Genomic DNA, 13,045 nt, shown 5'->3' with positions numbered 1-13,045 from the left:
GGGTCATCACTCCAGTACTATAAACATCGTGTTCTTTCTTCGGCTTCATTGTGATGTTTGCTAGCTTTTCTGGTGCCGTATACTCTGCAGTGAATTGGATTTTATCACCTTTGACTGGAGCCCGAATGGTGGTCGAACCAGTTACTGCAGCCAAACGAGCGCTACCAAAGTCGGCAACTTTTGCATGGAAATCGTGGGTTACAAGGATATTTTCGGGTTTCAGGTCATCGTGAACCAAAGGTTTGTTTGGAAACTCGTGGAAGAAAACGACTGCATCCATGGTTTCTTTGAGCATCCGAAGACGTAGAGGAATTTTGATGTCGAGGTTGTGATCTAGGAGTAGTTGTCGTAGATTTCCGCCAGCACAATATTCTGTGACCAAACCCATGCTACAGGACAGCATTGTCCAACCGTATATTCTGACCACGTTTTCACATTGGGCGGTTTGAAGTTTCCCAAATTCGTTCAGGATGCTGCAATCAATTTTAATTGCTGGTATATTGCTTAAAGACCGTAAACTGGTTCACATTGTTTAAATCAATATATCTCATCCTCCACGTATAACAACTTGTTAGGTCACCTAACTGGACGTGACCAGCCTCAAAAGCGTAACTACCTGTATTTACAGTCAACAACTGCGGGTTACTTTACTGCTTACACACACTTATTCACTTACGTGTTCTTGATAAGTCGCATGTCTCTTGCTCCACCTTGTACAGTCAGAATTTTCACAGCAACTTTGTTGAGTGACTTGTGTTCACCCAACAAAACCATTCCAAAACTTCCACCACCGACAACAGCTGACTTCGGGTCGCACATAATCTCACCAGCATCAATCTCACGCATCTGTACAGCAAATTATCAAATTACTATTTCACTGTAGAAAACACATTTTTAAAAAAGGAAACCCAATCATAATTATTATCATTCGATAAATACCTCGTACTTGTATTAGTTCGATAACAATTGATAGCATGATACAGTGGTTATTTGCAAACATTCGAATGATTAAAAGCTTACCTTGCTGTTGGTTGACATTTTCACATGCACTTTTCTGTTCTAAATTCAAATACTTTTTGTCAGTGAAATACCCACAAGTGAGTTGTAGTAATTTTACTTGTTTGCTTCTACCGTCGACCACAGTAAACTCAGCTCAAAATAAGTTGGTTCCTCTTTGTGGTTGAACACATAGCTAATGAATGGTTACGGTTGAGCGCCTCTTTATGATTCTAAAGCAATTTTATTTTTAATTATAACCCGATAAACACGCCCCGACTCCTTTATTTATCGTCGATACTTTTTTCATTGATAATGCACGAGTAGCGTCTTAATCGAATATCGATAACTCGGTGTCGAAGTGTTCGGAGGAATTTATTGGCCCAAAAGTTAAGATTCGCAGGAGATATTGAAACATTTGTAACAAAAATCTGTCCTAATTTACTTCTGCGCTGCTTATGTAAGCAGAAAACCTCGCTATAAATATCAATGATTGGCTACGTTATCAAACTTAAAATTTATCATTATTGTGTGTTTTTTAAAACTGTCTCAAATGGACCCCGAACATGTTTCTATACCCACACAAACATTATCAAGAAAATCGTGGAATAGCAGGAACGGTTTTGTTTCGTGAGGAAACTTTAATCGAGTGTTTGGCAACGGTAAGATTATACTGGGTGGAGCTAGGAGGCATTTAATTTGGCGAAAAGTAAACGATTTGTTCATTCTTTACATGCAAGTTGTTGATTTGCTTTGTTCACTGCCCTACGTTGGTTCCGTAAATCCGTTGAACGAGGCGAGTTGAATAGTTCCGGGGATTCGGATGACTGCACGTCTATGTTACCGCACGGCTATGTTGATGTTTTGAACGATCCATACACAGGTTAGCTTGGCTGTTAAAAGACTTACTGGGAGCCGAACGTAAGCAGTCGCTCACCTGATGTGAACAATTCCTGGAACGAAATGAAAACCAAGAAAGCAATGTTCTTTCAAATTAACGTGGCAAGTCACTGAAAAGTACATTTTTTCTGACGCAATTATTTGTATCTTTGTGTCGACATCAAAAAGCAGTTTTCCTTTTTTTCTGTAGTGGACATAATGTTTTGCGACCCATTACATTATCGACCGGCCATCACATTACAAGACTATCCAAAATTTGGAGTTTACCCTTTTAAATAAGTGATTCACTACTCACTAAATTTTTTCCTCTTGTAAAAAGCTGTAGATGGACGATTTGCATTTTCGCATTTGTATCGGAATGCTCCAAGTTTATGACTAAGTCTAAATTTGAAGATTAAAACTATACAACAAGATAGGTTATTAAAAGTTTTTATCAATCCCCACCCCCCAAAAAAGAGGCAGGTATAATTGAATTAATTGTTTCTAAACCATGAAACGAGTAATGAATATTTACCCCAAAAAGAATTTTCACATTACTTTCTGGTTAGTTTTTATGTCAAAAAACAAAATCAACAGACTGTGCATAAAAATGCAGAAAAAACACAATTTGTGATAATGAACCCACAATCAACCTGACAATACCTAAAACTTACTTTTTTGACCCATTTTGTCACCTTGCGAGCAAACGAAAAACCTAGATTCGCCGTTAGGTGGCTCCTACTGATTGAAATTTAATACGTTTTAATCTCATGGTTTGGAGGGGATCCACTCTCCCCAACTTTGTTCGTGCTCTGCATTGAATGTCCAGCAACAGCGCTTAGACAGCTCGACTTTGAAGGCATACACCACCACGACAAGGAATATAAAACATCCCTATTTGCAGACGATACCATTGTTTTTACAAAAGGTTCGGATACGGATTTCACTAAAATCTTTTAATATTTGGGGGACTTCGGTGAAATGACAAGCTGAATATGGAAAAGTCCGGTGCCTTTTTCGTAGGCCCGAATTGCTCAAACCAACATAAACCCTTTCAACAGACTGGAGTTCAATGGCCTTTAGTCTTTAATACATATTATATTGGGGTGAAAGGACAGCTCAGAAAAAAACAAATAAGGGTGAGGAGTGAAATTGAACTGAAATTTTCCCCGGCTCAAGAAAGGCAAACATAATTATGATCCCTTGATCTACCAAAGGAACAACCCTCCTGGGTAAGATAACAATAGGGAAGAGTCTTATTATATCCTTATTAACTTATAAATTCTGTTATCAGTCATCATCACAAAATGTTTTTGATACATTTTATATTTAATGTAAATATTTGTCGTTGATTGTAAAGTTCGGTTACAAGGGAAGATACAAACAACATAGTTTTTGTCGAAAACCTCCAATATCACCAAGCGACAAAAAAACTAAAGTGAACTTACCGCCAGGAGGCAGCACAGAACCAATTAAGTTTTGGTGTTGGAAAAGCATCATGACGCAATATTTCTTCAGTTATTCTCCAAATTTTAACGTAATGCCTTTTCGAACAAAGTGAACATTTCTGTTCTGGTAAATTTCGCTACCAATCATAGGGAACGGTTCATTTTATTGTAAACCACCACAGTAGATGATTACTTGTTTGTGATGTTTGTTTATATAGTAATCTTATCGATATTTTGACGCTAAGTTTATCCCCCTTCGTTTACTTATTACGTACCCCGTCCTTATTGTCCATGTTATTGTTCACACATTTGTTTGCATTGTGGCGACCATACTGTTCTCCTGTGCATCGAAGCGTGACATTGCCTTTTTCTCGTGTCGCGGTTGTCACTTCATACACGCTTATGTGGAAATGATCGCCCCCTTCTTGACCACGCAACACTTTCAATGAAAACATCGATATTTGGTATTTGTTATTCTCACTCGGCTTTATCACTGTGACAGGTGTGTGATGTTGGTTGGTAACAATTTGATTGATTCTCGCTATTTATGAAGAGTCTTTTGAGAAACCTTAGACCAAGGGTGACGCTTGGCACCGAAAACCTGAAGGTTAATCCAGCGTCCCCCTGCCCATACTCTCGCATTCCCCATCTTTTTATTGCTGAAATACTTCAGGCAAAAATAAACCAATGAATGAATGAATGAGTGAATGAAACCTTACCAGCGCAGCAGCCGAATGCAACATTTAAACAAAATGGAAGCAATTCAAATCGCCACCAATCTAGATCAATAGTGTTTGCGAGTCCGTCAATATATGGTATTTTCGCAATCTACTCTTGCTTTATTAAATTCTCTGACTGACATTTTTCCCATATTTAACGGTGATTTTATGAAATCACGGGGTCGCAAGGTTGTATTAAAACTTATCGTTTCGCAAGTGTGCAAAGTTATGAAGCAACTGGTACAGAATATGGTTTGCCGATAAACATTGAACTAAAATATCAAAACCAAATCATTTTATTTGGCGCCAATTACTACAACATAAATGAACTATGTACATTACAAAAAAAGCATGAAAACTGATAAAATCACGTGGTTATGGAGTCTGGGGTCATGTGAAGGTCACACTCCTCATGGAGAATCGCACTCTGCTGTAGAATCGCTTACTCAGTCGCACTGGGAGGTGATGGGTTGCGAAAAGACAACATAGGACGACACGCGGTTACTGGACAGTGCTACAAATTTCTACGTCCGTTTAAAAGTATTGCATTGATTGAATGTTATTTTTTGTAGAAGATTGTAGAAAACACAAAGAAAAAATTCTTACACATTTGCAATACTAAATCATAACTATAAGTGAAACAAATGTTCATTATGACGTCACAAGCTCAATTGAAGACGTTATTTCGTAGGATATTTGACATCTATTTGTTCCAATATCGCAAGTCACTGTTTGGCCAACTTTGCTTCGTTGATTTTCAGATTGTTTTCACTTGTTTTAATCACTTTCAGCCTTTTCTCTTCAGTGCAGAAATCTTCGGTCATTCGGTAAGCTTGGATTGCTTCCCGGAAATATTTGCTTGCGTCACGAATTCGTGATGTTTTCGCGCAAACAACACCAAGGTTGTTGAGGAGGCATCCGTATATTTCGTACTTTACTGAATCTGCTCCAAACTTTCTCCTCATCAGTTCCAACCCTTCATTGATGGTTTCTTCCCTCAATTGCAAGGAATCGATTAAACTAAGACTCCGTTCGACGGCTTGAATACATCCGGCCACACACACAGTGCGTAGTTTGTCATCAACGTTTGCTAAGTTCTCTATTTGTTGGCGAATGTCCTTGATCAAAGGAATGACGTAATCACCAACAATGGGTTTGCTTGTGACGTCACTTTCCACCATTAGTTCGTTTGTGTCTCTTAATCCATAAGCACATTCCTTCAAACCTTTAGCTGCAAGTTCGGGGTTGGGATTCTTGGCATAGAAATCTGTTGATATTTGAAGGAACAACAAAGCTTCAAGAAATCTCTTCTCAGCTCTGTTTTTCTTGGAGAATTCCCGCAAATCTTCAGCCGTGGTTTTTATTCGAGCTTCAATCAACCGAGAGAGTTGCTGCTTCGTAAAGTTTGCTTCAATATATTTTCCATCCTTCAGCTGCTTGCAATACTTTTCCACCAGTTGAGTTTTGTCGTTGGTTACACCTAAACAAAGAATAACTTTCATTAATTGTGCAGTGATTGGTTTTGGAATCTATCTGAAATTAATGTTTCGGTATGGCAGTATATTGTATGACGTAATCACATAGATTCGACTGTCAACAAATCCTAATATTTACGTGTTGCTTTAAAACAAATGCATTAGTGAAAACAATGCATGTTCTCACATGTCAAGACACGAGGTGAAATCGAATCGACATTGCATTCGTGTTCACCGCCAATAAGTCCATTGTTGTATAACAATGACCATTATTGACATTGTCGATGCAATAGTTCACACTGACCTCTAATCCCATTTTACTGTGAGTTTGTATTTAAGCCCATTTGATATTACGCTTAACATCGATACATGCAGTTAGATATAAATTGATGACACAATTTTGCGAAAGAAGTTGCCGTGGTTTAATCTGCTTCATTGTAATTTGGCTTCATGATCTGAAGGTTGCACACCCATGGTTTACTCGGTAGAACAGTGCAGCGGTGTGCGAAGGGTCATGAGTTCAAACCTCGACTATTTTTTATTTTACCCGGCTTTGTGGGGACAAAATGTCTCGGATATTCCCTTACTGTGATGCCAGTGAACTTTTCACAAAAAACTGTATCTGGGTTCATGTTAAAGTGCTCGCTATTTGTAGGATTACGGACAAAATCTGCTTGGACGATTTTGGACGGAGGAAAAATGCTTGGAAATATTTTAATAATAATTAAACTGAACCACTCACCTTGCTGTTGAAACACTTGCTCCATTGTTAGATGTGTGACGTCACCTGTGTAAAAAAGCAAAAATTCATTAACCGCATGATGGCGCATTTGAGACAGAAAGTTTTTATCCCAACCACTGGTTCGGCAACATTGATTAGAACGTTAGCATTAATGAAAAACCAACATACCCAAAACACAATCGGGTGCTATGTTATTATGTGGGACACTATGTCAATGTAAGTGGTACAAATTGCAATAAAAATTGGCGTGGCTTCAATGCCCAGCGAAATGAACAGTTCACTCAATTGCATGTTGAAAGATATGAAGAATTTATGCAAAGCATGTACCTTGTTGTCCTGGCAACGAAGTTACATGCTGTTGAGGGGATGACGTTTGTACTTCAGATACACCATCGGGTTGTGACTGACCTTGTTGGTTGTCACGTGATGTACCAGGAAGGTCACTGGTCCTTTCAGGGTTTCCTGCTAATACAAACATACAAAACCAACATTAACCAAAAAGGACTCAAGCGAATGTAGTGCATTGCTTACAACAAACATCAACAACTAATCACATGTTTCAAAAATCATTTTTACCTTCCGACGGATGAAACTTTCCAGTGAGCGTAGAAAACTGGTGAAGCGGAACGAGTTGACATTGATTGGTTGAGATAGGGTCGTTTAAATCCATTTGCCGCACAGAATCTGTCACGTGTTGAAAAATGCCAGCTGGGATTTGCTTGTCTAACAAGCGTTGATATCGGTCGTGAACTTCTCTCATAGGAGGTCTCTTCATCGGATCCTGATCCCAACATCGTTTCATTTCTTCATCCATCGTTGTGAGGATTTCCCTGTCACCGTCACCCAAGCTTGCTTTCAACTCTTCAATCTCATCACAGTCGGGTCTCTCTCCGGCGATGATTGCAACCCGGAGTTCATTTGCATCCGATGGTGGGTAGGGAGATTCACGGAAGATGAACATGTGGGTCATCACTCCAGTACTATAAACATCGTGTTCTTTCTTCGGCTTCATTGTGATGTTTGCTAGCTTTTCTGGTGCCGTATACTCAGCAGTGAATTGGATTTTATCACCTTTGACTGGAGCCCGAATGGTGGTCGAACCAGTTACTGCAGCCAAACGAGCGCTACCAAAGTCGGCAACCTTTGCATGGAGATCGTGGGTTACAAGGATATTTTCGGGTTTCAGGTCATCGTGAACCAAAGGTTTGTTTGGAAACTCGTGGAAGAAAACGACTGCATCCATGGTTTCTTTGAGCATCCGAAGACGTAGAGGAATTTTGATGTCGAGATTGTGATCTAGGAGTAGTTGTCGTAGATTTCCGCCAGCACAATATTCTGTGACCAAACCCATGCTACAGGACAGCATTGTCCAACCGTATATTCTGACCACGTTTTCACATTGGGCGGTTTGAAGTTTCCCAAATTCGTTGAGGATGCTGCAATCAATTTTAATTGCTGGTATATTGCTTAAAGACCGTAAACTGGTTCACATTGTTTAAATCAATATATCTCATCCTCCACGTATAACAACTTGTTAGGTCACCTAACTGGACGTGACCAGCCTCAAAAGGGTAACTACCTGTATTTACAGTCAACAACTGCGGGTTACTTTACTGCTTACACACACTTATTCACTTACGTGTTCTTGATAAGTCGCATGTCTCTTACTCCACCTTGTACAGTCAGAATTTTCACAGCAACTTTATTGAGTGACTTGTGTTCACCCAACAAAACCATTCCAAAACTTCCACCACCGACAACAGCTGACCTCGGGTCGCACATAATCTCACCAGCATCAATCTCACGCATCTGTAGATGCATGAATGTTAATTATAAAATTAATTTTGTAATTGATTGCTTCACAACACACAACATTACCTTTGTCAAAGTAGACATTTTCACTTGTTGCAGAATAGTAGTTTCTTGTTGTAACTAATACATTTTCGCTGCAATCTATTGTTTGTAATGCTGTGAGGGATAATGTTCAAATGATGCAGATCAGATATGTGGTGAAGAGGCGCAAAGTTCCTTAACGTCATCCTATCCGGCCGATGTTATATTAGTACCATTATATATCCATCGGTACATGTAATTGGTGTACAGGGGCTTAGTATACATTAAAAGTGACGAGCAATGAAAGAGATCGAAAATGTGCAGTAGAATTTTCATGCAGAAATTAATCTCCTGAAAGCAATTCGCTCCCCAACTGCTCGAAATCACCCCTCATGAAAATAATCTCCCCTGTTTAAAGAACTCGGACATAGAAGAAACAAAATTTTATTGCAATCACACTTTTGTCTGAATGGAGGTAAATATTCCACAGACAATCTTCCGGCAGATGACATTTAGCTTGGTTGCGGTACAATACCCATTCCGCTATCTTTGCTGAGCCTTTGAAGTAACTGTGAATAATCATGTTCAAATCTGTCGTATAGATTTCTGCTTATTTGATCTTCTCTTTGACAGTTGCTCAATTCCATTTCAATTGGTTTTTGTTTTCAAGTGTAAATCACAGTTGCTATTACATTTAACCCGTAAAGTACAGGAAAGTACGATAATTTCTTGCTTGATTTTGTTGGATTACGAACAAATCAATTTTCAGGATGCAAACTATTTTGCGCTGTGTCCGCAAAGACCGAATAACAAAATTAGATTAATTAAAATAGAACAGAATTGTAACAACAAATGCACAAAAATAGAATTATTTACATCTGGAGTTGTATTCAAGACTCCCGCAAACCAATATAGCTGATTGTTTTGTGAATGTTTTATTAAATCAGGGATCAGCAACCTTTCATCATCGTGGGCCAAGTCAAGCTCTGCAAGTTCTCAACGGGCCGAACTGCTTTAATCTTCCGCCTCAAATGTGGTTAAAACCGTGCGCGCATTTAATTCATATTTTGCAAGGTTGATGAAAGATAGTTGCGCAAAATAATTTGTCTGTAGTGGAGTAAATGTTTTACAATGCGGTTAGCTCCCCTGCTTAATTAGACGTTCTTCTTGCTGCCCAAAATCCCATTTCGAGAATTGATTCTGCTGTGTAGTGTTCACATTGCACTGTTACATCATACCGACTATTTCTTCTCAGTTGAATTAGGAAACTGATAGGTGCTTGTCTGGTCACAACCAAACACATTGTTATATGAACTTTCCGATGTTTTAAACATGAGGTGACAGCTGTCTATAAACTAAAAATATTCAGTTAGCTAAAAGTATCAACAAAAAATGCACTTTAGATAAACAAGAAACTGGGTTAGTTTAAATTGCTGAGATAACTCGCAGCCAACAAGACTGTGTAGTGATATTACTTTCAAGCACATTAAATTCTCCTCGAATATAAGGCAAACTTCAATGTACCTACGTTATGTAACACTCACATATTTCATTTTTGGACCTTACCGGGATTTGAACCCAGGAGATCTTGGGCACGAATCCCGATCAGGTTTTCATCTTGGTATATGGGTCGGGCGCTTGACCAATGCTGCCAATCACCCGCCCACGAAACAAATATTCTGAAATAAAGATTGCTCACAATTAAGATCCCCTGCGCTACCAAGTGGCAACTTGATCATATTGAGACATACCGCTTCAGGACAGTATAGAGACAATTTAACATTAGTCTAAAAAAGTGAGCTTTCGACTTCGCTATTTCATTTCTCGTGTGCTTACTTGTACCCATAGTTTTCGTAAAGCTTACAGAACTCTGCATTGCTTTGAGAATATTTGTAAACAAACTATTGTCACAGCCTTTTGTGAAAATTTACGATAAAGTTTGAGTAGAGTAAGGGGTTGAGGGCGCTGTTATTAAATGATTGCCAAGATCGAAAGTGAAAAATCCAGCAAGAGAAATCGGCGAGGATCAGTATGAATATCGTGAGTTGTATGTCTGCAACGATAGAAATTTGTTGTCATAAATATATCAGTTTAAAGTCACGCCATCTAATATTCGTGCAGTAAAGCAAAAAGTGCTTCCAACCACCTCCGCCATTGTATCGAACCAAGTTTTCTTAACTTTCGATCGTTTAATTTCAATTGCAACAACATAGAGAAGAGTGACGCACACGAACACACGCAGTTGATGATCGTTGTTGCGAGTGAATATTTCCACACTCTTAACCCTTGAATTTCGAATATTTACGGAAGACGAATGCTGTTGCTATAGCAATTTTAATATAGGGACAAACATCTCAAGAAACTCTTCCAAATCTGACCATTTTGAAATTTTTAATTTCCAATTCCTGCCGTTCCCACAGAAAATATTCGGTTAAATCCGGTCCAAATATAACATTTAAAGCCGTCATCTTATGTCAGTAACCCCGTTTACATGACGGTTTAAGACGGCTTCGAAGCTGACTCGCCGATCCGACTCTCTCGTTTTCGGCGAAGAGAAAAAGGCAAGCGTCTTAAGCCGTCTCGGCCTTCGATCTAACGCGGAGAGTGGTTTACGGGACAGCTTAAGCGATTAAGTCAGCTTAAACCCAGTTGCGACAAGTGCCGCGAAGAAGTTAGGATTAGGTAATTTGTTTATGAGGTTGTGCGTTTAGGGTTTGCTGTTTACAATAAACCTTAAAAGTAATAAACTAGTTCTAGTACAACTACGTGAGTATGCTCTATGCTGCAGGGGCGAGAAGGATGTGCTTACTCGAGTTAATTTTGATAAATACTGCGCAAGTGTTAAATGGATTGTTTAAGCATCAAGATACAAAAAAGCAACATTCGTTTTGAGGACCTAAGTTGCATTTTGGAGACCTGAAGGAAACAAATGCATTGCAGGAATGCTGACACTTGCTTGAAAGAAGAATGCACTTGTGTTAACTGTTTTTATTTGCTGCTGGATGTGCTATAATATAACAAAGTCAATGCAAACTGGTTGTTTATTCATATTTAGGCTACTGGATCTTATTTATGCAAGGATTATGTGAACAACAATCAACCATGAAATACAAAAGCAGGCCTATGTAAACCTTTTCTGTTTGTCAAAAAAATAACAAATATTACAAGAATGCCATGACACAAGTTTATGTTATGTAACTATCACATCTTCTGTATATTTGTTTCAAATTAATTAACATTGGGCTGGTATGAAACATTCCATTCAGTCTTTTCTGACACTCAATTGTACATGGGATTACGGGATTAGAGAGCTTCTGAAAAGGATCCTGTGAAGAAGGACAGAGATAATTAATACTACTAAACATGAAATTTTCACTTGAATGATCTTACTATGGTGTTGTTGTGAACACATTCCAGGAAAATGCAGCCTTTTAGTTTAATCAGATCTAGTTAAATCATCTTTTATATCTGGCAAAGTAAACTCACATTATAATCAAGGACCAATTTGCAGCAAGCAACTAACTGCCAATAACTTTTCTCTGCATGCTTAAATTAGAAATATTGATAATTTATTTAGTACAGAGTCTTAATTTACAGCCTGTCAGCCCGAGACAGCTTAACTTAAGCTGACTTAAAAGCCCCATGTAAATTCGTCGTTTTCGCGCGTCGAATTTGAAAATCACGTGACCCGGTCACGAGTCGACTTGATGCTCAAGTCGACTTGGCCATGTAAACAGGGTTAGTGTTCGAATATATTTGCAAAACAATCTGTAGTTTATGATGTTCTGAGGGCTAATGTTCAAATGACGCAGATATGTGGTGTAGAGGCGAGATATAATATGTAACTCGTAACTCGTACATGCGTTTAATGTACAATAAAACTTATAGCCACCAAAGGATGAAATTAGAAATATGCAGCACAATTTTGTTGCAAAAATCACTCCCCACGAACCTTTTGAACTTTTTAACACAATTCGTGCCGTTATCAGACATGGCGCCTCAAATTCTTTTATATACGTGATCAGTTGGATGACGTAAAGCGTTGCCTTCTTGAAAGTGACGGTTTCGTCCACGAAAAAGCGTTTCGCGTGTCCGGCCGTAGAGAGAGTTTTTCTAGAATTCGATAGGTGGCAGCAGAGAGTTCACAAAAATACAAAATAGCATGGAAACTGATAAAATCACGTGGTTATGGAGTCTGGGGTCATGTGAAGGTCACACTCCTCACGGAGAATCGCACTCTGCAGTAGAATTGCATACTCAGTTACATTGGGAGGTGATGGGTTGCAAAAGACAACACAGGACGACACGCGGTTACTGGACAGTGCTACAAATTTCTACCTCCGTTTACAAGTATTGCCTTGGTTGAATGTTAGTTGTAGAAAGTCCAAAAAATGTTCAATAATAAATCATTACCATAAGTGAAACAAATGTTCATTATGACTCCACAAGGTCAGTTGAAGACGTTATTTCGTAGGATATTAAACATCTATTTGTTTCAATATCGCAAGTCACTGTTTAGCCAACTTTGCTTGGTTTATTTTCAGATTCTCTTCACTGTTTTTAATCACTTTCTCCCTTTCCTCTTCAGTTTTGAAATCTTCGGCCATTCGAAGAGTTTGGATTGCTTCCCGGTAATATTTGCTTGCGCCACGAAACCGTGATGTTTTCACGCAAACAAAACCAAGGTTGTTGAGGAGGTGTCCGTATACTTGATACTTTACTGAATCTGCTCCAAACTTTCTCCTCATCAGTTCTAAACCTTCATTGATGGTTTCTTCCATCAATTGCCAGGAGTCGATTAAATGAAGACTCCATTCGACGGCATGAATACATCCGGCCACACACACAGTGCGTATTTTGTTATCAACGTTTGCTAAGTTCTCTATTTGTTGGCGAATGTCTTTTATCAAAGGAATGACGTAATCACCAACAATGGGCTTGCTTGTGACGTCA

This window comes from Ascidia mentula, chromosome 5 (assembly GCF_947561715.1).
Source record: "Ascidia mentula chromosome 5, kaAscMent1.1, whole genome shotgun sequence".
NCBI classification, from domain to species: Eukaryota; Metazoa; Chordata; class Ascidiacea; order Phlebobranchia; family Ascidiidae; genus Ascidia; species Ascidia mentula.
This window is presented reverse-complemented; position numbering follows the sequence as displayed.